Genomic DNA, 27,050 nt, shown 5'->3' with positions numbered 1-27,050 from the left:
GACTGTAAAGATGGGATGCTAGGGAAATTTAAGAAACATTAGACAACCTACCGATCTTACTCTCAAGATAACCATGTTTGGCTATACTTGGAGTGTACTTATTTCAGAAAAACATTTAAAGGCAATTTTTAAAAATACTGGATGGATTCATGAAAGCACAAGAACCAAAATAAACATTAATATTTAAACAGAATGTATAGTCTCTTGAGAGACTGACAAAAATTGCCACAGCTGACTATATTTCAAGTCATCCAGGCGGGGTATTGGGTTAAGTTTTCAACCAGCAATAATCACGTCTCAGTAGAACTTCATAGACTATGAAATTGCCTCTGCGAAAGGATATCTAGTTTAGTGACGAGTCTAAAAGGGACGTGGTTTAATGCTCACCACATACGTGGTGCAGTTCTCACAGTGTACTGACCGTACAGTGTTAGATGAATGCACCTGATTGGCTAGTAGATCACAAACCCCGCCTTTTCCATGTAAGTGCAATCCCAGTCTAATGGAGAAATTTGAGAAACTTTGGATAACCTTATACCTGAGATACTGTTATCCCAATTGACATGTTTTGTATTTTTAAGTCAAATGCTCGTTTCACAAAAGAAATATAGAGATCGCAGATGTTGCCTTTTCCCGGTTTCACAAATCATTGTCACTGGCAAATTTCAGAAACTTTTGCGAGTACTACAATCTTCATTTTGAGATAATATGCCCAGGAGTACCATGGTTGGGTTGGTTCGATCTAGTTTTCCAAGACTGTGGCCCAACGTGATGCAATTCTCAGAAATTAGCGAGTGAATGTCGCATCTCATTGGCTTATTGATTACAAAGACCGCTTTTTCCACGACTGTAAAGATGGGATGCTAGGGAAATTTAAGAAACATTAGACAACCTACCGATCTTACTCTCAAGATAACCATGTTTGGCTATACTTGGAGTGTACTTATTTCAGAAAAACATTTAAAGGCAATTTTTAAAAATACTGGATGGATTCATGAAAGCACAAGAACCAAAATAAACATTAATATTTAAACAGAATGTATAGTCTCTTGAGAGACTGACAAAAATTGCCACAGCTGACTATATTTCAAGTCATCCAGGCGGGGTATTGGGTTAAGTTTTCAACCAGCAATAATCACGTCTCAGTAGAACTTCATAGACTATGAAATTGCCTCTGCGAAAGGATATCTAGTTTAGTGACGAGTTAAAAAGGGACGTGGTTTAATGCTCACCACATACGTGGTGCAGTTCTCACAGTGTACTGAACGTACAGTGTTAGATGAATGCACCTGATTGGCTAGTAGATCACAAACCCCGCCTTTTCCATGTAAGTGCAATCCCAGTCTAATGGAGAAATTTGAGAAACTTTGGATAACCTTATACCTGAGATAATGTTATCCCAATTGACATGTTTTGTATTTTTAAGTCAAATGCTCGTTTCACAAAAGAAATATAGAGATCGCAGATGTTGCCTTTTCCCGGTTTCACAAATCATTGTCACTGGCAAATTTCAGAAACTTTTGCGAGTACTACAATCTTCATTTTGAGATAATATGCCCAGGAGTACCATGGTTGGGTTGGTTCGATCTAGTTTTCCAAGACTGTGGTCCAACGTGATGCAATTCTCAGAAATTAACGAGTGAATGTCGCATCTCATTGGCTTATTGATTACAAAGACCGCTTTTTCCACGACTGTAAAGATGGGATGCTAGGGAAATTTAAGAAACATTAGACAACCTACCGATCTTACTCTCAAGATAACCATGTTTGGCTATACTTGGAGTGTACTTATTTCAGAAAAACATTTAAAGGCAATTTTTAAAAATACTGAATGGATTCATGAAACCACAAGAACCAAAATAAACATTAATATTTAAACAGAATTTATAGTCTCTTGAGAGACTGACAAAAATTGCCACAGCTGACTATATTTCAAGTCATCCAGGCGGGGTATTGGGTTAAGTTTTCAACCAGCAATAATCACGTCTCAGTAGAACTTCATAGACTATGAAATTGCCTCTGCGAAAGGATATCTAGTTTAGTGACGAGTCTAAAAGGGACGTGGTTTAATGCTCACCACATACGTGGTGCAGTTCTCACAGTGTACTGACCGTACAGTGTTAGATGAATGCACCTGATTGGCTAGTAGATCACAAACCCCGCCTTTTCCATGTAAGTGCAATCCCAGTCTAATGGAGAAATTTGAGAAACTTTGGATAACCTTATACCTGAGATAATGTTATCCCAATTGACATGTTTTGTATTTTTAAGTCAAATGCTCGTTTCACAAAAGAAATATAGAGATCGCAGATGTTGCCTTTTCCCGGTTTCACAAATCATTGTCACTGGCAATTTTCAGAAACTTTTGCGAGTACTACAATCTTCATTTTGAGATAATATGCCCAGGAGTACCATGGTTGGGTTGGTTCGATCTAGTTTTCCAAGACTGTGGTCCAATGTGATGCAATTCTCAGAAATTAACGAGTGAATGTCGCATCTCATTGGCTTATTGATTACAAAGACCGCTTTTTCCACGACTGTAAAGATGGGATGCTAGGGAAATTTAAGAAACATTAGACAACCTACCGATCTTACTCTCAAGATAACCATGTTTGGCTATACTTGGAGTGTACTTATTTCAGAAAAACATTTAAAGGCAATTTTTAAAAATACTGGATGGATTCATGAAAGCACAAGAACCAAAATAAACATTAATATTTAAACAGAATTTATAGTCTCTTGAGAGACTGACAAAAATTGCCACAGCTGACTATATTTCAAGTCATCCAGGCGGGGTATTGGGTTAAGTTTTCAACCAGCAACAATCACGTCTCAGTAGAACTTCATAGACTATGAAATTGCCTCTGCGAAAGGATATCTAGTTTAGTGACGAGTCTAAAAGGGACGTGGTTTAATGCTCACCACATACGTGGTGCAGTTCTCACAGTGTACTGACCGTACAGTGTTAGATGAATGCACCTGATTGGCTAGTAGATCACAAACCCCGCCTTTTCCATGTAAGTGCAATCCCAGTCTAATGGAGAAATTTGAGAAACTTTGGATAACCTTATACCTGAGATAATGTTATCCCAATTGACATGTTTTGTATTTTTAAGTCAAATGCTCGTTTCACAAAAGAAATATAGAGATCGCAGATGTTGCCTTTTCCCGGTTTCACAAATCATTGTCGCTGGCAAATTTCAGAAACTTTTGCGAGTACTACAATCTTCATTTTGAGATAATATGCCCAGGAGTACCATGGTTGGGTTGGTTCGATCTAGTTTTCCAAGACTGTGGCCCAACGTGATGCAATTCTCAGAAATTAGCGAGTGAATGTCGCATCTCATTGGCTTATTGATTACAAAGACCGCTTTTTCCACGACTGTAAAGATGGGATGCTAGGGAAATTTAAGAAACATTAGACAACCTACCGATCTTACTCTCAAGATAACCATGTTTGGCTATACTTGGAGTGTACTTATTTCAGAAAAACATTTAAAGGCAATTTTTAAAAATACTGGATGGATTCATGAAAGCACAAGAACCAAAATAAACATTAATATTTAAACAGAATGTATAGTCTCTTGAGAGACTGACAAAAATTGCCACAGCTGACTATATTTCAAGTCATCCAGGCGGGGTATTGGGTTAAGTTTTCAACCAGCAATAATCACGTCTCAGTAGAACTTCATAGACTATGAAATTGCCTCTGCGAAAGGATATCTAGTTTAGTGACGAGTCTAAAAGGGACGTGGTTTAATGCTCACCACATACGTGGTGCAGTTCTCACAGTGTACTGACCGTACAGTGTTAGATGAATGCACCTGATTGGCTAGTAGATCACAAACCCCGCCTTTTCCATGTAAGTGCAATCCCAGTCTAATGGAGAAATTTGAGAAACTTTGGATAACCTTATACCTGAGATAATGTTATCCCAATTGACATGTTTTGTATTTTTAAGTCAAATGCTCGTTTCACAAAAGAAATATAGAGATCGCAGATGTTGCCTTTTCCCGGTTTCACAAATCATTGTCACTGGCAAATTTCAGAAACTTTTGCGAGTACTACAATCTTCATTTTGAGATAATATGCCCAGGAGTACCATGGTTGGGTTGGTTCGATCTAGTTTTCCAAGACTGTGGTCCAACGTGATGCAATTCTCAGAAATTAACGAGTGAATGTCGCATCTCATTGGCTTATTGATTACAAAGACCGCTTTTTCCACGACTGTAAAGATGGGATGCTAGGGAAATTTAAGAAACATTAGACAACCTACCGATCTTACTCTCAAGATAACCATGTTTGGCTATACTTGGAGTGTACTTATTTCAGAAAAACATTTAAAGGCAATTTTTAAAAATACTGGATGGATTCATGAAAGCACAAGAACCAAAATAAACATTAATATTTAAACAGAATGTATAGTCTCTTGAGAGACTGACAAAAATTGCCACAGCTGACTATATTTCAAGTCATCCAGGCGGGGTATTGGGTTAAGTTTTCAACCAGCAATAATCACGTCTCAGTAGAACTTCATAGACTATGAAATTGCCTCTGCGAAAGGACATCTAGTTTAGTGACGAGTCTAAAAGGGACGTGGTTTAATGCTCACCACATACGTGGTGCAGTTCTCACAGTGTACTGACCGTACAGTGTTAGATGAATGCACCTGATTGGCTAGTAGATCACAAACCCCGCCTTTTCCATGTAAGTGCAATCCCAGTCTAATGGAGAAATTTGAGAAACTTTGGATAACCTTATACCTGAGATAATGTTATCCCAATTGACATGTTTTGTATTTTTAAGTCAAATGCTCGTTTCACAAAAGAAATATAGAGATCGCAGATGTTGCCTTTTCCCGGTTTCACAAATCATTGTCACTGGCAAATTTCAGAAACTTTTGCGAGTACTACAATCTTCATTTTGAGATAATATGCCCAGGAGTACCATGGTTGGGTTGGTTCGATCTAGTTTTCCAAGACTGTGGCCCAACGTGATGCAATTCTCAGAAATTAGCGAGTGAATGTCGCATCTCATTGGCTTATTGATTACAAAGACCGCTTTTTCCACGACTGTAAAGATGGGATGCTAGGGAAATTTAAGAAACATTAGACAACCTACCGATCTTACTCTCAAGATAACCATGTTTGGCTATACTTGGAGTGTACTTATTTCAGAAAAACATTTAAAGGCAATTTTTAAAAATACTGGATGGATTCATGAAAGCACAAGAACCAAAATAAACATTAATATTTAAACAGAATGTATAGTCTCTTGAGAGACTGACAAAAATTGCCACAGCTGACTATATTTCAAGTCATCCAGGCGGGGTATTGGGTTAAGTTTTCAACCAGCAATAATCACGTCTCAGTAGAACTTCATAGACTATGAAATTGCCTCTGCGAAAGGATATCTAGTTTAGTGACGAGTTAAAAAGGGACGTGGTTTAATGCTCACCACATACGTGGTGCAGTTCTCACAGTGTACTGACCGTACAGTGTTAGATGAATGCACCTGATTGGCTAGTAGATCACAAACCCCGCCTTTTCCATGTAAGTGCAATCCCAGTCTAATGGAGAAATTTGAGAAACTTTGGATAACCTTATACCTGAGATAATGTTATCCCAATTGACATGTTTTGTATTTTTAAGTCAAATGCTCGTTTCACAAAAGAAATATAGAGATCGCAGATGTTGCCTTTTCCCGGTTTCACAAATCATTGTCACTGGCAAATTTCAGAAACTTTTGCGAGTACTACAATCTTCATTTTGAGATAATATGCCCAGGAGTACCATGGTTGGGTTGGTTCGATCTAGTTTTCCAAGACTGTGGTCCAACGTGATGCAATTCTCAGAAATTAACGAGTGAATGTCGCATCTCATTGGCTTATTGATTACAAAGACCGCTTTTTCCACGACTGTAAAGATGGGATGCTAGGGAAATTTAAGAAACATTAGACAACCTACCGATCTTACTCTCAAGATAACCATGTTTGGCTATACTTGGAGTGTACTTATTTCAGAAAAACATTTAAAGGCAATTTTTAAAAATACTGGATGGATTCATGAAAGCACAAGAACCAAAATAAACATTAATATTTAAACAGAATTTATAGTCTCTTGAGAGACTGACAAAAATTGCCACAGCTGACTATATTTCAAGTCATCCAGGCGGGGTATTGGGTTAAGTTTTCAACCAGCAATAATCACGTCTCAGTAGAACTTCATAGACTATGAAATTGCCTCTGCGAAAGGATATCTAGTTTAGTGACGAGTCTAAAAGGGACGTGGTTTAATGCTCACCACATACGTGGTGCAGTTCTCACAGTGTACTGACCGTACAGTGTTAGATGAATGCACCTGATTGGCTAGTAGATCACAAACCCCGCCTTTTCCATGTAAGTGCAATCCCAGTCTAATGGAGAAATTTGAGAAACTTTGGATAACCTTATACCTGAGATAATGTTATCCCAATTGACATGTTTTGTATTTTTAAGTCAAATGCTCGTTTCACAAAAGAAATATAGAGATCGCAGATGTTGCCTTTTCCCGGTTTCACAAATCATTGTCACTGGCAAATTTCAGAAACTTTTGCGAGTACTACAATCTTCATTTTGAGATAATATGCCCAGGAGTACCATGGTTGGGTTGGTTCGATCTAGTTTTCCAAGACTGTGGTCCAACGTGATGCAATTCTCAGAAATTAACGAGTGAATGTCGCATCTCATTGGCTTATTGATTACAAAGACCGCTTTTTCCACGACTGTAAAGATGGGATGCTAGGGAAATTTAAGAAACATTAGACAACCTACCGATCTTACTCTCAAGATAACCATGTTTGGCTATACTTGGAGTGTACTTATTTCAGAAAAACATTTAAAGGCAATTTTTAAAAATACTGGATGGATTCATGAAAGCACAAGAACCAAAATAAACATTAATATTTAAACAGAATGTATAGTCTCTTGAGAGACTGACAAAAATTGCCACAGCTGACTATATTTCAAGTCATCCAGGCGGGGTATTGGGTTAAGTTTTCAACCAGCAATAATCACGTCTCAGTAGAACTTCATAGACTATGAAATTGCCTCTGCGAAAGGATATCTAGTTTAGTGACGAGTCTAAAAGGGACGTGGTTTAATGCTCACCACATACGTGGTGCAGTTCTCACAGTGTACTGACCGTACAGTGTTAGATGAATGCACCTGATTGGCTAGTAGATCACAAACCCCGCCTTTTCCATGTAAGTGCAATCCCAGTCTAATGGAGAAATTTGAGAAACTTTGGATAACCTTATACCTGAGATACTGTTATCCCAATTGACATGTTTTGTATTTTTAAGTCAAATGCTCGTTTCACAAAAGAAATATAGAGATCGCAGATGTTGCCTTTTCCCGGTTTCACAAATCATTGTCACTGGCAAATTTCAGAAACTTTTGCGAGTACTACAATCTTCATTTTGAGATAATATGCCCAGGAGTACCATGGTTGGGTTGGTTCGATCTAGTTTTCCAAGACTGTGGCCCAACGTGATGCAATTCTCAGAAATTAGCGAGTGAATGTCGCATCTCATTGGCTTATTGATTACAAAGACCGCTTTTTCCACGACTGTAAAGATGGGATGCTAGGGAAATTTAAGAAACATTAGACAACCTACCGATCTTACTCTCAAGATAACCATGTTTGGCTATACTTGGAGTGTACTTATTTCAGAAAAACATTTAAAGGCAATTTTTAAAAATACTGGATGGATTCATGAAAGCACAAGAACCAAAATAAACATTAATATTTAAACAGAATGTATAGTCTCTTGAGAGACTGACAAAAATTGCCACAGCTGACTATATTTCAAGTCATCCAGGCGGGGTATTGGGTTAAGTTTTCAACCAGCAACAATCACGTCTCAGTAGAACTTCATAGACTATGAAATTGCCTCTGCGAAAGGATATCTAGTTTAGTGACGAGTTAAAAAGGGACGTGGTTTAATGCTCACTACATACGTGGTGCAGTTCTCACAGTGTACTGAACGTACAGTGTTAGATGAATGCACCTCATTGGCTAGTAGATCACAAACCCCGCCTTTTCCATGTAAGTGCAATCCCAGTCTAATGGAGAAATTTGAGAAACTTTGGATAACCTTATACCTGAGATAATGTTATCCCAATTGACATGTTTTGTATTTTTAAGTCAAATGCTCGTTTCACAAAAGAAATATAGAGATCGCAGATGTTGCCTTTTCCCGGTTTCACAAATCATTGTCACTGGCAAATTTCAGAAACTTTTGCGAGTACTACAATCTTCATTTTGAGATAATATGCCCAGGAGTACCATGGTTGGGTTGGTTCGATCTAGTTTTCCAAGACTGTGGTCCAACGTGATGCAATTCTCAGAAATTAACGAGTGAATGTCGCATCTCATTGGCTTATTGATTACAAAGACCGCTTTTTCCACGACTGTAAAGATGGGATGCTAGGGAAATTTAAGAAACATTAGACAACCTACCGATCTTACTCTCAAGATAACCATGTTTGGCTATACTTGGAGTGTACTTATTTCAGAAAAACATTTAAAGGCAATTTTTAAAAATACTGGATGAATTCATGAAAGCACAAGAACCAAAATAAACATTAATATTTAAACAGAATTTATAGTCTCTTGAGAGACTGACAAAAATTGCCACAGCTGACTATATTTCAAGTCATCCAGGCGGGGTATTGGGTTAAGTTTTCAACCAGCAATAATCACGTCTCAGTAGAACTTCATAGACTATGAAATTGCCTCTGCGAAAGGATATCTAGTTTAGTGACGAGTCTAAAAGGGACGTGGTTTAATGCTCACCACATACGTGGTGCAGTTCTCACAGTGTACTGACCGTACAGTGTTAGATGAATGCACCTGATTGGCTAGTAGATCACAAACCCCGCCTTTTCCATGTAAGTGCAATCCCAGTCTAATGGAGAAATTTGAGAAACTTTGGATAACCTTATACCTGAGATAATGTTATCCCAATTGACATGTTTTGTATTTTTAAGTCAAATGCTCGTTTCACAAAAGAAATATAGAGATCGCAGATGTTGCCTTTTCCCGGTTTCACAAATCATTGTCACTGGCAAATTTCAGAAACTTTTGCGAGTACTACAATCTTCATTTTGAGATAATATGCCCAGGAGTACCATGGTTGGGTTGGTTCGATCTAGTTTTCCAAGACTGTGGTCCAACGTGATGCAATTCTCAGAAATTAACGAGTGAATGTCGCATCTCATTGGCTTATTGATTACAAAGACCGCTTTTTCCACGACTGTAAAGATGGGATGCTAGGGAAATTTAAGAAACATTAGACAACCTACCGATCTTACTCTCAAGATAACCATGTTTGGCTATACTTGGAGTGTACTTATTTCAGAAAAACATTTAAAGGCAATTTTTAAAAATACTGGATGGATTCATGAAAGCACAAGAACCAAAATAAACATTAATATTTAAACAGAATGTATAGTCTCTTGAGAGACTGACAAAAATTGCCACAGCTGACTATATTTCAAGTCATCCAGGCGGGGTATTGGGTTAAGTTTTCAACCAGCAATAATCACGTCTCAGTAGAACTTCATAGACTATGAAATTGCCTCTGCGAAAGGATATCTAGTTTAGTGACGAGTCTAAAAGGGACGTGGTTTAATGCTCACCACATACGTGGTGCAGTTCTCACAGTGTACTGACCGTACAGTGTTAGATGAATGCACCTGATTGGCTAGTAGATCACAAACCCCGCCTTTTCCATGTAAGTGCAATCCCAGTCTAATGGAGAAATTTGGGAAACTTTGGATAACCTTATACCTGAGATACTGTTATCCCAATTGACATGTTTTGTATTTTTAAGTCAAATGCTCGTTTCACAAAAGAAATATAGAGATCGCAGATGTTGCCTTTTCCCGGTTTCACAAATCATTGTCACTGGCAAATTTCAGAAACTTTTGCGAGTACTACAATCTTCATTTTGAGATAATATGCCCAGGAGTACCATGGTTGGGTTGGTTCGATCTAGTTTTCCAAGACTGTGGCCCAACGTGATGCAATTCTCAGAAATTAGCGAGTGAATGTCGCATCTCATTGGCTTATTGATTACAAAGACCGCTTTTTCCACGACTGTAAAGATGGGATGCTAGGGAAATTTAAGAAACATTAGACAACCTACCGATCTTACTCTCAAGATAACCATGTTTGGCTATACTTGGAGTGTACTTATTTCAGAAAAACATTTAAAGGCAATTTTTAAAAATACTGGATGGATTCATGAAAGCACAAGAACCAAAATAAACATTAATATTTAAACAGAATTTATAGTCTCTTGAGAGACTGACAAAAATTGCCACAGCTGACTATATTTCAAGTCATCCAGGCGGGGTATTGGGTTAAGTTTTCAACCAGCAACAATCACGTCTCAGTAGAACTTCATAGACTATGAAATTGCCTCTGCGAAAGGATATCTAGTTTAGTGACGAGTCTAAAAGGGACGTGGTTTAATGCTCACCACATACGTGGTGCAGTTCTCACAGTGTACTGACCGTACAGTGTTAGATGAATGCACCTGATTGGCTAGTAGATCACAAACCCCGCCTTTTCCATGTAAGTGCAATCCCAGTCTAATGGAGAAATTTGAGAAACTTTGGATAACCTTATACCTGAGATAATGTTATCCCAATTGACATGTTTTGTATTTTTAAGTCAAATGCTCGTTTCACAAAAGAAATATAGAGATCGCAGATGTTGCCTTTTCCCGGTTTCACAAATCATTGTCGCTGGCAAATTTCAGAAACTTTTGCGAGTACTACAATCTTCATTTTGAGATAATATGCCCAGGAGTACCATGGTTGGGTTGGTTCGATCTAGTTTTCCAAGACTGTGGCCCAACGTGATGCAATTCTCAGAAATTAGCGAGTGAATGTCGCATCTCATTGGCTTATTGATTACAAAGACCGCTTTTTCCACGACTGTAAAGATGGGATGCTAGGGAAATTTAAGAAACATTAGACAACCTACCGATCTTACTCTCAAGATAACCATGTTTGGCTATACTTGGAGTGTACTTATTTCAGAAAAACATTTAAAGGCAATTTTTAAAAATACTGGATGGATTCATGAAAGCACAAGAACCAAAATAAACATTAATATTTAAACAGAATGTATAGTCTCTTGAGAGACTGACAAAAATTGCCACAGCTGACTATATTTCAAGTCATCCAGGCGGGGTATTGGGTTAAGTTTTCAACCAGCAATAATCACGTCTCAGTAGAACTTCATAGACTATGAAATTGCCTCTGCGAAAGGATATCTAGTTTAGTGACGAGTTAAAAAGGGACGTGGTTTAATGCTCACCACATACGTGGTGCAGTTCTCACAGTGTACTGAACGTACAGTGTTAGATGAATGCACCTGATTGGCTAGTAGATCACAAACCCCGCCTTTTCCATGTAAGTGCAATCCCAGTCTAATGGAGAAATTTGAGAAACTTTGGATAACCTTATACCTGAGATAATGTTATCCCAATTGACATGTTTTGTATTTTTAAGTCAAATGCTCGTTTCACAAAAGAAATATAGAGATCGCAGATGTTGCCTTTTCCCGGTTTCACAAATCATTGTCACTGGCAAATTTCAGAAACTTTTGCGAGTACTACAATCTTCATTTTGAGATAATATGCCCAGGAGTACCATGGTTGGGTTGGTTCGATCTAGTTTTCCAAGACTGTGGTCCAACGTGATGCAATTCTCAGAAATTAACGAGTGAATGTCGCATCTCATTGGCTTATTGATTACAAAGACCGCTTTTTCCACGACTGTAAAGATGGGATGCTAGGGAAATTTAAGAAACATTAGACAACCTACCGATCTTACTCTCAAGATAACCATGTTTGGCTATACTTGGAGTGTACTTATTTCAGAAAAACATTTAAAGGCAATTTTTAAAAATACTGGATGGATTCATGAAAGCACAAGAACCAAAATAAACATTAATATTTAAACAGAATTTATAGTCTCTTGAGAGACTGACAAAAATTGCCACAGCTGACTATATTTCAAGTCATCCAGGCGGGGTATTGGGTTAAGTTTTCAACCAGCAATAATCACGTCTCAGTAGAACTTCATAGACTATGAAATTGCCTCTGCGAAAGGATATCTAGTTTAGTGACGAGTCTAAAAGGGACGTGGTTTAATGCTCACCACATACGTGGTGCAGTTCTCACAGTGTACTGACCGTACAGTGTTAGATGAATGCACCTGATTGGCTAGTAGATCACAAACCCCGCCTTTTCCATGTAAGTGCAATCCCAGTCTAATGGAGAAATTTGAGAAACTTTGGATAACCTTATACCTGAGATAATGTTATCCCAATTGACATGTTTTGTATTTTTAAGTCAAATGCTCGTTTCACAAAAGAAATATAGAGATCGCAGATGTTGCCTTTTCCCGGTTTCACAAATCATTGTCACTGGCAAATTTCAGAAACTTTTGCGAGTACTACAATCTTCATTTTGAGATAATATGCCCAGGAGTACCATGGTTGGGTTGGTTCGATCTAGTTTTCCAAGACTGTGGTCCAACGTGATGCAATTCTCAGAAATTAACGAGTGAATGTCGCATCTCATTGGCTTATTGATTACAAAGACCGCTTTTTCCACGACTGTAAAGATGGGATGCTAGGGAAATTTAAGAAACATTAGACAACCTACCGATCTTACTCTCAAGATAACCATGTTTGGCTATACTTGGAGTGTACTTATTTCAGAAAAACATTTAAAGGCAATTTTTAAAAATACTGGATGGATTCATGAAAGCACAAGAACCAAAATAAACATTAATATTTAAACAGAATGTATAGTCTCTTGAGAGACTGACAAAAATTGCCACAGCTGACTATATTTCAAGTCATCCAGGCGGGGTATTGGGTTAAGTTTTCAACCAGCAATAATCACGTCTCAGTAGAACTTCATAGACTATGAAATTGCCTCTGCGAAAGGATATCTAGTTTAGTGACGAGTCTAAAAGGGACGTGGTTTAATGCTCACCACATACGTGGTGCAGTTCTCACAGTGTACTGACCGTACAGTGTTAGATGAATGCACCTGATTGGCTAGTAGATCACAAACCCCGCCTTTTCCATGTAAGTGCAATCCCAGTCTAATGGAGAAATTTGAGAAACTTTGGATAACCTTATACCTGAGATACTGTTATCCCAATTGACATGTTTTGTATTTTTAAGTCAAATGCTCGTTTCACAAAAGAAATATAGAGATCGCAGATGTTGCCTTTTCCCGGTTTCACAAATCATTGTCACTGGCAAATTTCAGAAACTTTTGCGAGTACTACAATCTTCATTTTGAGATAATATGCCCAGGAGTACCATGGTTGGGTTGGTTCGATCTAGTTTTCCAAGACTGTGGCCCAACGTGATGCAATTCTCAGAAATTAGCGAGTGAATGTCGCATCTCATTGGCTTATTGATTACAAAGACCGCTTTTTCCACGACTGTAAAGATGGGATGCTAGGGAAATTTAAGAAACATTAGACAACCTACCGATCTTACTCTCAAGATAACCATGTTTGGCTATACTTGGAGTGTACTTATTTCAGAAAAACATTTAAAGGCAATTTTTAAAAATACTGGATGGATTCATGAAAGCACAAGAACCAAAATAAACATTAATATTTAAACAGAATGTATAGTCTCTTGAGAGACTGACAAAAATTGCCACAGCTGACTATATTTCAAGTCATCCAGGCGGGGTATTGGGTTAAGTTTTCAACCAGCAATAATCACGTCTCAGTAGAACTTCATAGACTATGAAATTGCCTCTGCGAAAGGATATCTAGTTTAGTGACGAGTTAAAAAGGGACGTGGTTTAATGCTCACCACATACGTGGTGCAGTTCTCACAGTGTACTGAACGTACAGTGTTAGATGAATGCACCTGATTGGCTAGTAGATCACAAACCCCGCCTTTTCCATGTAAGTGCAATCCCAGTCTAATGGAGAAATTTGAGAAACTTTGGATAACCTTATACCTGAGATAATGTTATCCCAATTGACATGTTTTGTATTTTTAAGTCAAATGCTCGTTTCACAAAAGAAATATAGAGATCGCAGATGTTGCCTTTTCCCGGTTTCACAAATCATTGTCACTGGCAAATTTCAGAAACTTTTGCGAGTACTACAATCTTCATTTTGAGATAATATGCCCAGGAGTACCATGGTTGGGTTGGTTCGATCTAGTTTTCCAAGACTGTGGTCCAACGTGATGCAATTCTCAGAAATTAACGAGTGAATGTCGCATCTCATTGGCTTATTGATTACAAAGACCGCTTTTTCCACGACTGTAAAGATGGGATGCTAGGGAAATTTAAGAAACATTAGACAACCTACCGATCTTACTCTCAAGATAACCATGTTTGGCTATACTTGGAGTGTACTTATTTCAGAAAAACATTTAAAGGCAATTTTTAAAAATACTGAATGGATTCATGAAACCACAAGAACCAAAATAAACATTAATATTTAAACAGAATTTATAGTCTCTTGAGAGACTGACAAAAATTGCCACAGCTGACTATATTTCAAGTCATCCAGGCGGGGTATTGGGTTAAGTTTTCAACCAGCAATAATCACGTCTCAGTAGAACTTCATAGACTATGAAATTGCCTCTGCGAAAGGATATCTAGTTTAGTGACGAGTCTAAAAGGGACGTGGTTTAATGCTCACCACATACGTGGTGCAGTTCTCACAGTGTACTGACCGTACAGTGTTAGATGAATGCACCTGATTGGCTAGTAGATCACAAACCCCGCCTTTTCCATGTAAGTGCAATCCCAGTCTAATGGAGAAATTTGAGAAACTTTGGATAACCTTATACCTGAGATAATGTTATCCCAATTGACATGTTTTGTATTTTTAAGTCAAATGCTCGTTTCACAAAAGAAATATAGAGATCGCAGATGTTGCCTTTTCCCGGTTTCACAAATCATTGTCACTGGCAATTTTCAGAAACTTTTGCGAGTACTACAATCTTCATTTTGAGATAATATGCCCAGGAGTACCATGGTTGGGTTGGTTCGATCTAGTTTTCCAAGACTGTGGTCCAATGTGATGCAATTCTCAGAAATTAACGAGTGAATGTCGCATCTCATTGGCTTATTGATTACAAAGACCGCTTTTTCCACGACTGTAAAGATGGGATGCTAGGGAAATTTAAGAAACATTAGACAACCTACCGATCTTACTCTCAAGATAACCATGTTTGGCTATACTTGGAGTGTACTTATTTCAGAAAAACATTTAAAGGCAATTTTTAAAAATACTGGATGGATTCATGAAAGCACAAGAACCAAAATAAACATTAATATTTAAACAGAATTTATAGTCTCTTGAGAGACTGACAAAAATTGCCACAGCTGACTATATTTCAAGTCATCCAGGCGGGGTATTGGGTTAAGTTTTCAACCAGCAACAATCACGTCTCAGTAGAACTTCATAGACTATGAAATTGCCTCTGCGAAAGGATATCTAGTTTAGTGACGAGTCTAAAAGGGACGTGGTTTAATGCTCACCACATACGTGGTGCAGTTCTCACAGTGTACTGACCGTACAGTGTTAGATGAATGCACCTGATTGGCTAGTAGATCACAAACCCCGCCTTTTCCATGTAAGTGCAATCCCAGTCTAATGGAGAAATTTGAGAAACTTTGGATAACCTTATACCTGAGATAATGTTATCCCAATTGACATGTTTTGTATTTTTAAGTCAAATGCTCGTTTCACAAAAGAAATATAGAGATCGCAGATGTTGCCTTTTCCCGGTTTCACAAATCATTGTCGCTGGCAAATTTCAGAAACTTTTGCGAGTACTACAATCTTCATTTTGAGATAATATGCCCAGGAGTACCATGGTTGGGTTGGTTCGATCTAGTTTTCCAAGACTGTGGCCCAACGTGATGCAATTCTCAGAAATTAGCGAGTGAATGTCGCATCTCATTGGCTTATTGATTACAAAGACCGCTTTTTCCACGACTGTAAAGATGGGATGCTAGGGAAATTTAAGAAACATTAGACAACCTACCGATCTTACTCTCAAGATAACCATGTTTGGCTATACTTGGAGTGTACTTATTTCAGAAAAACATTTAAAGGCAATTTTTAAAAATACTGGATGGATTCATGAAAGCACAAGAACCAAAATAAACATTAATATTTAAACAGAATGTATAGTCTCTTGAGAGACTGACAAAAATTGCCACAGCTGACTATATTTCAAGTCATCCAGGCGGGGTATTGGGTTAAGTTTTCAACCAGCAACAATCACGTCTCAGTAGAACTTCATAGACTATGAAATTGCCTCTGCGAAAGGATATCTAGTTTAGTGACGAGTTAAAAAGGGACGTGGTTTAATGCTCACTACATACGTGGTGCAGTTCTCACAGTGTACTGAACGTACAGTGTTAGATGAATGCACCTCATTGGCTAGTAGATCACAAACCCCGCCTTTTCCATGTAAGTGCAATCCCAGTCTAATGGAGAAATTTGAGAAACTTTGGATAACCTTATACCTGAGATAATGTTATCCCAATTGACATGTTTTGTATTTTTAAGTCAAATGCTCGTTTCACAAAAGAAATATAGAGATCGCAGATGTTGCCTTTTCCCGGTTTCACAAATCATTGTCACTGGCAAATTTCAGAAACTTTTGCGAGTACTACAATCTTCATTTTGAGATAATATGCCCAGGAGTACCATGGTTGGGTTGGTTCGATCTAGTTTTCCAAGACTGTGGTCCAACGTGATGCAATTCTCAGAAATTAACGAGTGAATGTCGCATCTCATTGGCTTATTGATTACAAAGACCGCTTTTTCCACGACTGTAAAGATGGGATGCTAGGGAAATTTAAGAAACATTAGACAACCTACCGATCTTACTCTCAAGATAACCATGTTTGGCTATACTTGGAGTGTACTTATTTCAGAAAAACATTTAAAGGCAATTTTTAAAAATACTGGATGGATTCATGAAAGCACAAGAACCAAAATAAACATTAATATTTAAACAGAATGTATAGTCTCTTGAGAGACTGACAAAAATTGCCACAGCTGACTATATTTCAAGTCATCCAGGCGGGGTATTGGGTTAAGTTTTCAACCAGCAATAATCACGTCTCAGTAGAACTTCATAGACTATGAAATTGCCTCTGCGAAAGGATATCTAGTTTAGTGACGAGTCTAAAAGGGACGTGGTTTAATGCTCACCACATACGTGGTGCAGTTCTCACAGTGTACTGACCGTACAGTGTTAGATGAATGCACCTGATTGGCTAGTAGATCACAAACCCCGCCTTTTCCATGTAAGTGCAATCCCAGTCTAATGGAGAAATTTGAGAAACTTTGGATAACCTTATACCTGAGATACTGTTATCCCAATTGACATGTTTTGTATTTTTAAGTCAAATGCTCGTTTCACAAAAGAAATATAGAGATCGCAGATGTTGCCTTTTCCCGGTTTCACAAATCATTGTCACTGGCAAATTTCAGAAACTTTTGCGAGTACTACAATCTTCATTTTGAGATAATATGCCCAGGAGTACCATGGTTGGGTTGGTTCGATCTAGTTTTCCAAGACTGTGGCCCAACGTGATGCAATTCTCAGAAATTAGCGAGTGAATGTCGCATCTCATTGGCTTATTGATTACAAAGACCGCTTTTTCCACGACTGTAAAGATGGGATGCTAGGGAAATTTAAGAAACATTAGACAACCTACCGATCTTACTCTCAAGATAACCATGTTTGGCTATACTTGGAGTGTACTTATTTCAGAAAAACATTTAAAGGCAATTTTTAAAAATACTGGATGGATTCATGAAAGCACAAGAACCAAAATAAACATTAATATTTAAACAGAATTTATAGTCTCTTGAGAGACTGACAAAAATTGCCACAGCTGACTATATTTCAAGTCATCCAGGCGGGGTATTGGGTTAAGTTTTCAACCAGCAACAATCACGTCTCAGTAGAACTTCATAGACTATGAAATTGCCTCTGCGAAAGGATATCTAGTTTAGTGACGAGTCTAAAAGGGACGTGGTTTAATGCTCACCACATACGTGGTGCAGTTCTCACAGTGTACTGACCGTACAGTGTTAGATGAATGCACCTGATTGGCTAGTAGATCACAAACCCCGCCTTTTCCATGTAAGTGCAATCCCAGTCTAATGGAGAAATTTGAGAAACTTTGGATAACCTTATACCTGAGATAATGTTATCCCAATTGACATGTTTTGTATTTTTAAGTCAAATGCTCGTTTCACAAAAGAAATATAGAGATCGCAGATGTTGCCTTTTCCCGGTTTCACAAATCATTGTCGCTGGCAAATTTCAGAAACTTTTGCGAGTACTACAATCTTCATTTTGAGATAATATGCCCAGGAGTACCATGGTTGGGTTGGTTCGATCTAGTTTTCCAAGACTGTGGCCCAACGTGATGCAATTCTCAGAAATTAGCGAGTGAATGTCGCATCTCATTGGCTTATTGATTACAAAGACCGCTTTTTCCACGACTGTAAAGATGGGATGCTAGGGAAATTTAAGAAACATTAGACAACCTACCGATCTTACTCTCAAGATAACCATGTTTGGCTATACTTGGAGTGTACTTATTTCAGAAAAACATTTAAAGGCAATTTTTAAAAATACTGGATGGATTCATGAAAGCACAAGAACCAAAATAAACATTAATATTTAAACAGAATGTATAGTCTCTTGAGAGACTGACAAAAATTGCCACAGCTGACTATATTTCAAGTCATCCAGGCGGGGTATTGGGTTAAGTTTTCAACCAGCAATAATCACGTCTCAGTAGAACTTCATAGACTATGAAATTGCCTCTGCGAAAGGATATCTAGTTTAGTGACGAGTTAAAAAGGGACGTGGTTTAATGCTCACCACATACGTGGTGCAGTTCTCACAGTGTACTGAACGTACAGTGTTAGATGAATGCACCTGATTGGCTAGTAGATCACAAACCCCGCCTTTTCCATGTAAGTGCAATCCCAGTCTAATGGAGAAATTTGAGAAACTTTGGATAACCTTATACCTGAGATAATGTTATCCCAATTGACATGTTTTGTATTTTTAAGTCAAATGCTCGTTTCACAAAAGAAATATAGAGATCGCAGATGTTGCCTTTTCCCGGTTTCACAAATCATTGTCACTGGCAAATTTCAGAAACTTTTGCGAGTACTACAATCTTCATTTTGAGATAATATGCCCAGGAGTACCATGGTTGGGTTGGTTCGATCTAGTTTTCCAAGACTGTGGTCCAACGTGATGCAATTCTCAGAAATTAACGAGTGAATGTCGCATCTCATTGGCTTATTGATTACAAAGACCGCTTTTTCCACGACTGTAAAGATGGGATGCTAGGGAAATTTAAGAAACATTAGACAACCTACCGATCTTACTCTCAAGATAACCATGTTTGGCTATACTTGGAGTGTACTTATTTCAGAAAAACATTTAAAGGCAATTTTTAAAAATACTGGATGGATTCATGAAAGCACAAGAACCAAAATAAACATTAATATTTAAACAGAATTTATAGTCTCTTGAGAGACTGACAAAAATTGCCACAGCTGACTATATTTCAAGTCATCCAGGCGGGGTATTGGGTTAAGTTTTCAACCAGCAATAATCACGTCTCAGTAGAACTTCATAGACTATGAAATTGCCTCTGCGAAAGGATATCTAGTTTAGTGACGAGTCTAAAAGGGACGTGGTTTAATGCTCACCACATACGTGGTGCAGTTCTCACAGTGTACTGACCGTATAGTGTTAGATGAATGCACCTGATTGGCTAGTAGATCACAAACCCCGCCTTTTCCATGTAAGTGCAATCCCAGTCTAATGGAGAAATTTGAGAAACTTTGGATAACCTTATACCTGAGATAATGTTATCCCAATTGACATGTTTTGTATTTTTAAGTCAAATGCTCGTTTCACAAAAGAAATATAGAGATCGCAGATGTTGCCTTTTCCCGGTTTCACAAATCATTGTCACTGGCAAATTTCAGAAACTTTTGCGAGTACTACAATCTTCATTTTGAGATAATATGCCCAGGAGTACCATGGTTGGGTTGGTTCGATCTAGTTTTCCAAGACTGTGGCCCAACGTGATGCAATTCTCAGAAATTAGCGAGTGAATGTCGCATCTCATTGGCTTATTGATTACAAAGACCGCTTTTTCCACGACTGTAAAGATGGGATGCTAGGGAAATTTAAGAAACATTAGACAACCTACCGATCTTACTCTCAAGATAACCATGTTTGGCTATACTTGGAGTGTACTTATTTCAGAAAAACATTTAAAGGCAATTTTTAAAAATACTGGATGGATTCATGAAAGCACAAGAACCAAAATAAACATTAATATTTAAACAGAATGTATAGTCTCTTGAGAGACTGACAAAAATTGCCACAGCTGACTATATTTCAAGTCATCCAGGCGGGGTATTGGGTTAAGTTTTCAACCAGCAATAATCACGTCTCAGTAGAACTTCATAGACTATGAAATTGCCTCTGCGAAAGGATATCTAGTTTAGTGACGAGTTAAAAAGGGACGTGGTTTAATGCTCACCACATACGTGGTGCAGTTCTCACAGTGTACTGAACGTACAGTGTTAGATGAATGCACCTGATTGGCTAGTAGATCACAAACCCCGCCTTTTCCATGTAAGTGCAATCCCAGTCTAATGGAGAAATTTGAGAAACTTTGGATAACCTTATACCTGAGATAATGTTATCCCAATTGACATGTTTTGTATTTTTAAGTCAAATGCTCGTTTCACAAAAGAAATATAGAGATCGCAGATGTTGCCTTTTCCCGGTTTCACAAATCATTGTCACTGGCAAATTTCAGAAACTTTTGCGAGTACTACAATCTTCATTTTGAGATAATATGCCCAGGAGTACCATGGTTGGGTTGGTTCGATCTAGTTTTCCAAGACTGTGGTCCAACGTGATGCAATTCTCAGAAATTAACGAGTGAATGTCGCATCTCATTGGCTTATTGATTACAAAGACCGCTTTTTCCACGACTGTAAAGATGGGATGCTAGGGAAATTTAAGAAACATTAGACAACCTACCGATCTTACTCTCAAGATAACCATGTTTGGCTATACTTGGAGTGTACTTATTTCAGAAAAACATTTAAAGGCAATTTTTAAAAATACTGAATGGATTCATGAAACCACAAGAACCAAAATAAACATTAATATTTAAACAGAATTTATAGTCTCTTGAGAGACTGACAAAAATTGCCACAGCTGACTATATTTCAAGTCATCCAGGCGGGGTATTGGGTTAAGTTTTCAACCAGCAATAATCACGTCTCAGTAGAACTTCATAGACTATGAAATTGCCTCTGCGAAAGGATATCTAGTTTAGTGACGAGTCTAAAAGGGACGTGGTTTAATGCTCACCACATACGTGGTGCAGTTCTCACAGTGTACTGACCGTACAGTGTTAGATGAATGCACCTGATTGGCTAGTAGATCACAAACCCCGCCTTTTCCATGTAAGTGCAATCCCAGTCTAATGGAGAAATTTGAGAAACTTTGGATAACCTTATACCTGAGATAATGTTATCCCAATTGACATGTTTTGTATTTTTAAGTCAAATGCTCGTTTCACAAAAGAAATATAGAGATCGCAGATGTTGCCTTTTCCCGGTTTCACAAATCATTGTCACTGGCAATTTTCAGAAACTTTTGCGAGTACTACAATCTTCATTTTGAGATAATATGCCCAGGAGTACCATGGTTGGGTTGGTTCGATCTAGTTTTCCAAGACTGTGGTCCAATGTGATGCAATTCTCAGAAATTAACGAGTGAATGTCGCATCTCATTGGCTTATTGATTACAAAGACCGCTTTTTCCACGACTGTAAAGATGGGATGCTAGGGAAATTTAAGAAACATTAGACAACCTACCGATCTTACTCTCAAGATAACCATGTTTGGCTATACTTGGAGTGTACTTATTTCAGAAAAACATTTAAAGGCAATTTTTAAAAATACTGGATGGATTCATGAAAGCACAAGAACCAAAATAAACATTAATATTTAAACAGAATTTATAGTCTCTTGAGAGACTGACAAAAATTGCCACAGCTGACTATATTTCAAGTCATCCAGGCGGGGTATTGGGTTAAGTTTTCAACCAGCAACAATCACGTCTCAGTAGAACTTCATAGACTATGAAATTGCCTCTGCGAAAGGATATCTAGTTTAGTGACGAGTCTAAAAGGGACGTGGTTTAATGCTCACCACATACGTGGTGCAGTTCTCACAGTGTACTGACCGTACAGTGTTAGATGAATGCACCTGATTGGCTAGTAGATCACAAACCCCGCCTTTTCCATGTAAGTGCAATCCCAGTCTAATGGAGAAATTTGAGAAACTTTGGATAACCTTATACCTGAGATAATGTTATCCCAATTGACATGTTTTGTATTTTTAAGTCAAATGCTCGTTTCACAAAAGAAATATAGAGATCGCAGATGTTGCCTTTTCCCGGTTTCACAAATCATTGTCGCTGGCAAATTTCAGAAACTTTTGCGAGTACTACAATCTTCATTTTGAGATAATATGCCCAGGAGTACCATGGTTGGGTTGGTTCGATCTAGTTTTCCAAGACTGTGGCCCAACGTGATGCAATTCTCAGAAATTAGCGAGTGAATGTCGCATCTCATTGGCTTATTGATTACAAAGACCGCTTTTTCCACGACTGTAAAGATGGGATGCTAGGGAAATTTAAGAAACATTAGACAACCTACCGATCTTACTCTCAAGATAACCATGTTTGGCTATACTTGGAGTGTACTTATTTCAGAAAAACATTTAAAGGCAATTTTTAAAAATACTGGATGGATTCATGAAAGCACAAGAACCAAAATAAACATTAATATTTAAACAGAATGTATAGTCTCTTGAGAGACTGACAAAAATTGCCACAGCTGACTATATTTCAAGTCATCCAGGCGGGGTATTGGGTTAAGTTTTCAACCAGCAACAATCACGTCTCAGTAGAACTTCATAGACTATGAAATTGCCTCTGCGAAAGGATATCTAGTTTAGTGACGAGTTAAAAAGGGACGTGGTTTAATGCTCACTACATACGTGGTGCAGTTCTCACAGTGTACTGAACGTACAGTGTTAGATGAATGCACCTCATTGGCTAGTAGATCACAAACCCCGCCTTTTCCATGTAAGTGCAATCCCAGTCTAATGGAGAAATTTGAGAAACTTTGGATAACCTTATACCTGAGATAATGTTATCCCAATTGACATGTTTTGTATTTTTAAGTCAAATGCTCGTTTCACAAAAGAAATATAGAGTTCGCAGATGTTGCCTTTTCCCGGTTTCACAAATCATTGTCACTGGCAAATTTCAGAAACTTTTGCGAGTACTACAATCTTCATTTTGAGATAATATGCCCAGGAGTACCATGGTTGGGTTGGTTCGATCTAGTTTTCCAAGACTGTGGTCCAACGTGATGCAATTCTCAGAAATTAACGAGTGAATGTCGCATCTCATTGGCTTATTGATTACAAAGACCGCTTTTTCCACGACTGTAAAGATGGGATGCTAGGGAAATTTAAGAAACATTAGACAACCTACCGATCTTACTCTCAAGATAACCATGTTTGGCTATACTTGGAGTGTACTTATTTCAGAAAAACATTTAAAGGCAATTTTTAAAAATACTGGATGAATTCATGAAAGCACAAGAACCAAAATAAACATTAATATTTAAACAGAATTTATAGTCTCTTGAGAGACTGACAAAAATTGCCACAGCTGACTATATTTCAAGTCATCCAGGCGGGGTATTGGGTTAAGTTTTCAACCAGCAATAATCACGTCTCAGTAGAACTTCATAGACTATGAAATTGCCTCTGCGAAAGGATATCTAGTTTAGTGACGAGTCTAAAAGGGACGTGGTTTAATGCTCACCACATACGTGGTGCAGTTCTCACAGTGTACTGACCGTACAGTGTTAGATGAATGCACCTGATTGGCTAGTAGATCACAAACCCCGCCTTTTCCATGTAAGTGCAATCCCAGTCTAATGGAGAAATTTGAGAAACTTTGGATAACCTTATACCTGAGATAATGTTATCCCAATTGACATGTTTTGTATTTTTAAGTCAAATGCTCGTTTCACAAAAGAAATATAGAGATCGCAGATGTTGCCTTTTCCCGGTTTCACAAATCATTGTCACTGGCAAATTTCAGAAACTTTTGCGAGTACTACAATCTTCATTTTGAGATAATATGCCCAGGAGTACCATGGTTGGGTTGGTTCGATCTAGTTTTCCAAGACTGTGGTCCAACGTGATGCAATTCTCAGAAATTAACGAGTGAATGTCGCATCTCATTGGCTTATTGATTACAAAGACCGCTTTTTCCACGACTGTAAAGATGGGATGCTAGGGAAATTTAAGAAACATTAGACAACCTACCGATCTTACTCTCAAGATAACCATGTTTGGCTATACTTGGAGTGTACTTATTTCAGAAAAACATTTAAAGGCAATTTTTAAAAATACTGGATGGATTCATGAAAGCACAAGAACCAAAATAAACATTAATATTTAAACAGAATGTATAGTCTCTTGAGAGACTGACAAAAATTGCCACAGCTGACTATATTTCAAGTCATCCAGGCGGGGTATTGGGTTAAGTTTTCAACCAGCAATAATCACGTCTCAGTAGAACTTCATAGACTATGAAATTGCCTCTGCGAAAGGATATCTAGTTTAGTGACGAGTCTAAAAGGGACGTGGTTTAATGCTCACCACATACGTGGTGCAGTTCTCACAGTGTACTGACCGTACAGTGTTAGATGAATGCACCTGATTGGCTAGTAGATCACAAACCCCGCCTTTTCCATGTAAGTGCAATCCCAGTCTAATGGAGAAATTTGAGAAACTTTGGATAACCTTATACCTGAGATACTGTTATCCCAATTGACATGTTTTGTATTTTTAAGTCAAATGCTCGTTTCACAAAAGAAATATAGAGATCGCAGATGTTGCCTTTTCCCGGTTTCACAAATCATTGTCACTGGCAAATTTCAGAAACTTTTGCGAGTACTACAATCTTCATTTTGAGATAATATGCCCAGGAGTACCATGGTTGGGTTGGTTCGATCTAGTTTTCCAAGACTGTGGCCCAACGTGATGCAATTCTCAGAAATTAGCGAGTGAATGTCGCATCTCATTGGCTTATTGATTACAAAGACCGCTTTTTCCACGACTGTAAAGATGGGATGCTAGGGAAATTTAAGAAACATTAGACAACCTACCGATCTTACTCTCAAGATAACCATGTTTGGCTATACTTGGAGTGTACTTATTTCAGAAAAACATTTAAAGGCAATTTTTAAAAATACTGGATGGATTCATGAAAGCACAAGAACCAAAATAAACATTAATATTTAAACAGAATTTATAGTCTCTTGAGAGACTGACAAAAATTGCCACAGCTGACTATATTTCAAGTCATCCAGGCGGGGTATTGGGTTAAGTTTTCAACCAGCAACAATCACGTCTCAGTAGAACTTCATAGACTATGAAATTGCCTCTGCGAAAGGATATCTAGTTTAGTGACGAGTCTAAAAGGGACGTGGTTTAATGCTCACCACATACGTGGTGCAGTTCTCACAGTGTACTGACCGTACAGTGTTAGATGAATGCACCTGATTGGCTAGTAGATCACAAACCCCGCCTTTTCCATGTAAGTGCAATCCCAGTCTAATGGAGAAATTTGAGAAACTTTGGATAACCTTATACCTGAGATAATGTTATCCCAATTGACATGTTTTGTATTTTTAAGTCAAATGCTCGTTTCACAAAAGAAATATAGAGATCGCAGATGTTGCCTTTTCCCGGTTTCACAAATCATTGTCGCTGGCAAATTTCAGAAACTTTTGCGAGTACTACAATCTTCATTTTGAGATAATATGCCCAGGAGTACCATGGTTGGGTTGGTTCGATCTAGTTTTCCAAGACTGTGGCCCAACGTGATGCAATTCTCAGAAATTAGCGAGTGAATGTCGCATCTCATTGGCTTATTGATTACAAAGACCGCTTTTTCCACGACTGTAAAGATGGGATGCTAGGGAAATTTAAGAAACATTAGACAACCTACCGATCTTACTCTCAAGATAACCATGTTTGGCTATACTTGGAGTGTACTTATTTCAGAAAAACATTTAAAGGCAATTTTTAAAAATACTGGATGGATTCATGAAAGCACAAGAACCAAAATAAACATTAATATTTAAACAGAATGTATAGTCTCTTGAGAGACTGACAAAAATTGCCACAGCTGACTATATTTCAAGTCATCCAGGCGGGGTATTGGGTTAAGTTTTCAACCAGCAATAATCACGTCTCAGTAGAACTTCATAGACTATGAAATTGCCTCTGCGAAAGGATATCTAGTTTAGTGACGAGTTAAAAAGGGACGTGGTTTAATGCTCACCACATACGTGGTGCAGTTCTCACAGTGTACTGAACGTACAGTGTTAGATGAATGCACCTGATTGGCTAGTAGATCACAAACCCCGCCTTTTCCATGTAAGTGCAATCCCAGTCTAATGGAGAAATTTGAGAAACTTTGGATAACCTTATACCTGAGATAATGTTATCCCAATTGACATGTTTTGTATTTTTAAGTCAAATGCTCGTTTCACAAAAGAAATATAGAGATCGCAGATGTTGCCTTTTCCCGGTTTCACAAATCATTGTCACTGGCAAATTTCAGAAACTTTTGCGAGTACTACAATCTTCATTTTGAGATAATATGCCCAGGAGTACCATGGTTGGGTTGGTTCGATCTAGTTTTCCAAGACTGTGGTCCAACGTGATGCAATTCTCAGAAATTAACGAGTGAATGTCGCATCTCATTGGCTTATTGATTACAAAGACCGCTTTTTCCACGACTGTAAAG

At 38.0% G+C, this 27,050-nt stretch overlaps 32 non-coding genes across 32 annotated transcripts; all 32 read right to left on the bottom strand.

Moving 5' to 3' along the window:
• Positions 1-200: 200 nt before the first annotated feature.
• On the bottom strand, positions 201-341 carry LOC128375970 (U4 spliceosomal RNA). Its single transcript, XR_008323130.1, has one exon. It is a non-coding gene; the product is annotated as a U4 spliceosomal RNA (small nuclear RNA).
• Positions 342-1,045: 704 nt separating this feature from the next.
• LOC128375969 (U4 spliceosomal RNA) lies at positions 1,046-1,186 on the bottom strand. Its single transcript, XR_008323129.1, has one exon. It is a non-coding gene; the product is annotated as a U4 spliceosomal RNA (small nuclear RNA).
• Positions 1,187-1,890: 704 nt separating this feature from the next.
• On the bottom strand, positions 1,891-2,031 carry LOC128375967 (U4 spliceosomal RNA). Its single transcript, XR_008323127.1, has one exon. It is a non-coding gene; the product is annotated as a U4 spliceosomal RNA (small nuclear RNA).
• Positions 2,032-2,735: 704 nt separating this feature from the next.
• Positions 2,736-2,876, bottom strand: LOC128376044 (U4 spliceosomal RNA). Its single transcript, XR_008323199.1, has one exon. It is a non-coding gene; the product is annotated as a U4 spliceosomal RNA (small nuclear RNA).
• Positions 2,877-3,580: 704 nt separating this feature from the next.
• On the bottom strand, positions 3,581-3,721 carry LOC128375966 (U4 spliceosomal RNA). The gene has a single exon (XR_008323126.1). It is a non-coding gene; the product is annotated as a U4 spliceosomal RNA (small nuclear RNA).
• A 704-nt stretch (positions 3,722-4,425) lies between these two features.
• On the bottom strand, positions 4,426-4,566 carry LOC128376052 (U4 spliceosomal RNA). The gene has a single exon (XR_008323207.1). It is a non-coding gene; the product is annotated as a U4 spliceosomal RNA (small nuclear RNA).
• Positions 4,567-5,270: 704 nt separating this feature from the next.
• LOC128375965 (U4 spliceosomal RNA) lies at positions 5,271-5,411 on the bottom strand. The gene has a single exon (XR_008323125.1). It is a non-coding gene; the product is annotated as a U4 spliceosomal RNA (small nuclear RNA).
• A 704-nt stretch (positions 5,412-6,115) lies between these two features.
• Positions 6,116-6,256, bottom strand: LOC128375964 (U4 spliceosomal RNA). The gene has a single exon (XR_008323124.1). It is a non-coding gene; the product is annotated as a U4 spliceosomal RNA (small nuclear RNA).
• Positions 6,257-6,960: 704 nt separating this feature from the next.
• On the bottom strand, positions 6,961-7,101 carry LOC128375963 (U4 spliceosomal RNA). The gene has a single exon (XR_008323123.1). It is a non-coding gene; the product is annotated as a U4 spliceosomal RNA (small nuclear RNA).
• Positions 7,102-7,805: 704 nt separating this feature from the next.
• LOC128376043 (U4 spliceosomal RNA) lies at positions 7,806-7,946 on the bottom strand. Its single transcript, XR_008323198.1, has one exon. It is a non-coding gene; the product is annotated as a U4 spliceosomal RNA (small nuclear RNA).
• Positions 7,947-8,650: 704 nt separating this feature from the next.
• Positions 8,651-8,791, bottom strand: LOC128375962 (U4 spliceosomal RNA). Its single transcript, XR_008323122.1, has one exon. It is a non-coding gene; the product is annotated as a U4 spliceosomal RNA (small nuclear RNA).
• Positions 8,792-9,495: 704 nt separating this feature from the next.
• LOC128375961 (U4 spliceosomal RNA) lies at positions 9,496-9,636 on the bottom strand. The gene has a single exon (XR_008323121.1). It is a non-coding gene; the product is annotated as a U4 spliceosomal RNA (small nuclear RNA).
• A 704-nt stretch (positions 9,637-10,340) lies between these two features.
• On the bottom strand, positions 10,341-10,481 carry LOC128376042 (U4 spliceosomal RNA). The gene has a single exon (XR_008323197.1). It is a non-coding gene; the product is annotated as a U4 spliceosomal RNA (small nuclear RNA).
• Positions 10,482-11,185: 704 nt separating this feature from the next.
• LOC128375960 (U4 spliceosomal RNA) lies at positions 11,186-11,326 on the bottom strand. Its single transcript, XR_008323120.1, has one exon. It is a non-coding gene; the product is annotated as a U4 spliceosomal RNA (small nuclear RNA).
• Positions 11,327-12,030: 704 nt separating this feature from the next.
• LOC128375958 (U4 spliceosomal RNA) lies at positions 12,031-12,171 on the bottom strand. Its single transcript, XR_008323119.1, has one exon. It is a non-coding gene; the product is annotated as a U4 spliceosomal RNA (small nuclear RNA).
• Positions 12,172-12,875: 704 nt separating this feature from the next.
• Positions 12,876-13,016, bottom strand: LOC128375957 (U4 spliceosomal RNA). Its single transcript, XR_008323118.1, has one exon. It is a non-coding gene; the product is annotated as a U4 spliceosomal RNA (small nuclear RNA).
• A 704-nt stretch (positions 13,017-13,720) lies between these two features.
• On the bottom strand, positions 13,721-13,861 carry LOC128375955 (U4 spliceosomal RNA). Its single transcript, XR_008323116.1, has one exon. It is a non-coding gene; the product is annotated as a U4 spliceosomal RNA (small nuclear RNA).
• Positions 13,862-14,565: 704 nt separating this feature from the next.
• Positions 14,566-14,706, bottom strand: LOC128375954 (U4 spliceosomal RNA). The gene has a single exon (XR_008323115.1). It is a non-coding gene; the product is annotated as a U4 spliceosomal RNA (small nuclear RNA).
• Positions 14,707-15,410: 704 nt separating this feature from the next.
• Positions 15,411-15,551, bottom strand: LOC128376041 (U4 spliceosomal RNA). The gene has a single exon (XR_008323196.1). It is a non-coding gene; the product is annotated as a U4 spliceosomal RNA (small nuclear RNA).
• Positions 15,552-16,255: 704 nt separating this feature from the next.
• LOC128376040 (U4 spliceosomal RNA) lies at positions 16,256-16,396 on the bottom strand. Its single transcript, XR_008323195.1, has one exon. It is a non-coding gene; the product is annotated as a U4 spliceosomal RNA (small nuclear RNA).
• A 704-nt stretch (positions 16,397-17,100) lies between these two features.
• Positions 17,101-17,241, bottom strand: LOC128375953 (U4 spliceosomal RNA). The gene has a single exon (XR_008323114.1). It is a non-coding gene; the product is annotated as a U4 spliceosomal RNA (small nuclear RNA).
• A 704-nt stretch (positions 17,242-17,945) lies between these two features.
• Positions 17,946-18,086, bottom strand: LOC128376037 (U4 spliceosomal RNA). Its single transcript, XR_008323193.1, has one exon. It is a non-coding gene; the product is annotated as a U4 spliceosomal RNA (small nuclear RNA).
• Positions 18,087-18,790: 704 nt separating this feature from the next.
• Positions 18,791-18,931, bottom strand: LOC128375952 (U4 spliceosomal RNA). The gene has a single exon (XR_008323113.1). It is a non-coding gene; the product is annotated as a U4 spliceosomal RNA (small nuclear RNA).
• Positions 18,932-19,635: 704 nt separating this feature from the next.
• On the bottom strand, positions 19,636-19,776 carry LOC128375951 (U4 spliceosomal RNA). Its single transcript, XR_008323112.1, has one exon. It is a non-coding gene; the product is annotated as a U4 spliceosomal RNA (small nuclear RNA).
• A 704-nt stretch (positions 19,777-20,480) lies between these two features.
• On the bottom strand, positions 20,481-20,621 carry LOC128376130 (U4 spliceosomal RNA). The gene has a single exon (XR_008323279.1). It is a non-coding gene; the product is annotated as a U4 spliceosomal RNA (small nuclear RNA).
• Positions 20,622-21,325: 704 nt separating this feature from the next.
• On the bottom strand, positions 21,326-21,466 carry LOC128376129 (U4 spliceosomal RNA). Its single transcript, XR_008323278.1, has one exon. It is a non-coding gene; the product is annotated as a U4 spliceosomal RNA (small nuclear RNA).
• Positions 21,467-22,170: 704 nt separating this feature from the next.
• On the bottom strand, positions 22,171-22,311 carry LOC128376036 (U4 spliceosomal RNA). Its single transcript, XR_008323192.1, has one exon. It is a non-coding gene; the product is annotated as a U4 spliceosomal RNA (small nuclear RNA).
• A 704-nt stretch (positions 22,312-23,015) lies between these two features.
• On the bottom strand, positions 23,016-23,156 carry LOC128376035 (U4 spliceosomal RNA). The gene has a single exon (XR_008323191.1). It is a non-coding gene; the product is annotated as a U4 spliceosomal RNA (small nuclear RNA).
• A 704-nt stretch (positions 23,157-23,860) lies between these two features.
• On the bottom strand, positions 23,861-24,001 carry LOC128376128 (U4 spliceosomal RNA). Its single transcript, XR_008323277.1, has one exon. It is a non-coding gene; the product is annotated as a U4 spliceosomal RNA (small nuclear RNA).
• Positions 24,002-24,705: 704 nt separating this feature from the next.
• Positions 24,706-24,846, bottom strand: LOC128376127 (U4 spliceosomal RNA). The gene has a single exon (XR_008323276.1). It is a non-coding gene; the product is annotated as a U4 spliceosomal RNA (small nuclear RNA).
• A 704-nt stretch (positions 24,847-25,550) lies between these two features.
• Positions 25,551-25,691, bottom strand: LOC128376034 (U4 spliceosomal RNA). The gene has a single exon (XR_008323190.1). It is a non-coding gene; the product is annotated as a U4 spliceosomal RNA (small nuclear RNA).
• Positions 25,692-26,395: 704 nt separating this feature from the next.
• On the bottom strand, positions 26,396-26,536 carry LOC128376126 (U4 spliceosomal RNA). Its single transcript, XR_008323275.1, has one exon. It is a non-coding gene; the product is annotated as a U4 spliceosomal RNA (small nuclear RNA).
• Positions 26,537-27,050: the final 514 nt, after the last annotated feature.

This window comes from Scomber japonicus, chromosome 16, assembly GCF_027409825.1.
Source record: "Scomber japonicus isolate fScoJap1 chromosome 16, fScoJap1.pri, whole genome shotgun sequence".
Classification (NCBI taxonomy): Eukaryota; Metazoa; Chordata; class Actinopteri; order Scombriformes; family Scombridae; genus Scomber; species Scomber japonicus.
This window is presented reverse-complemented; position numbering and strand designations above follow the sequence as displayed.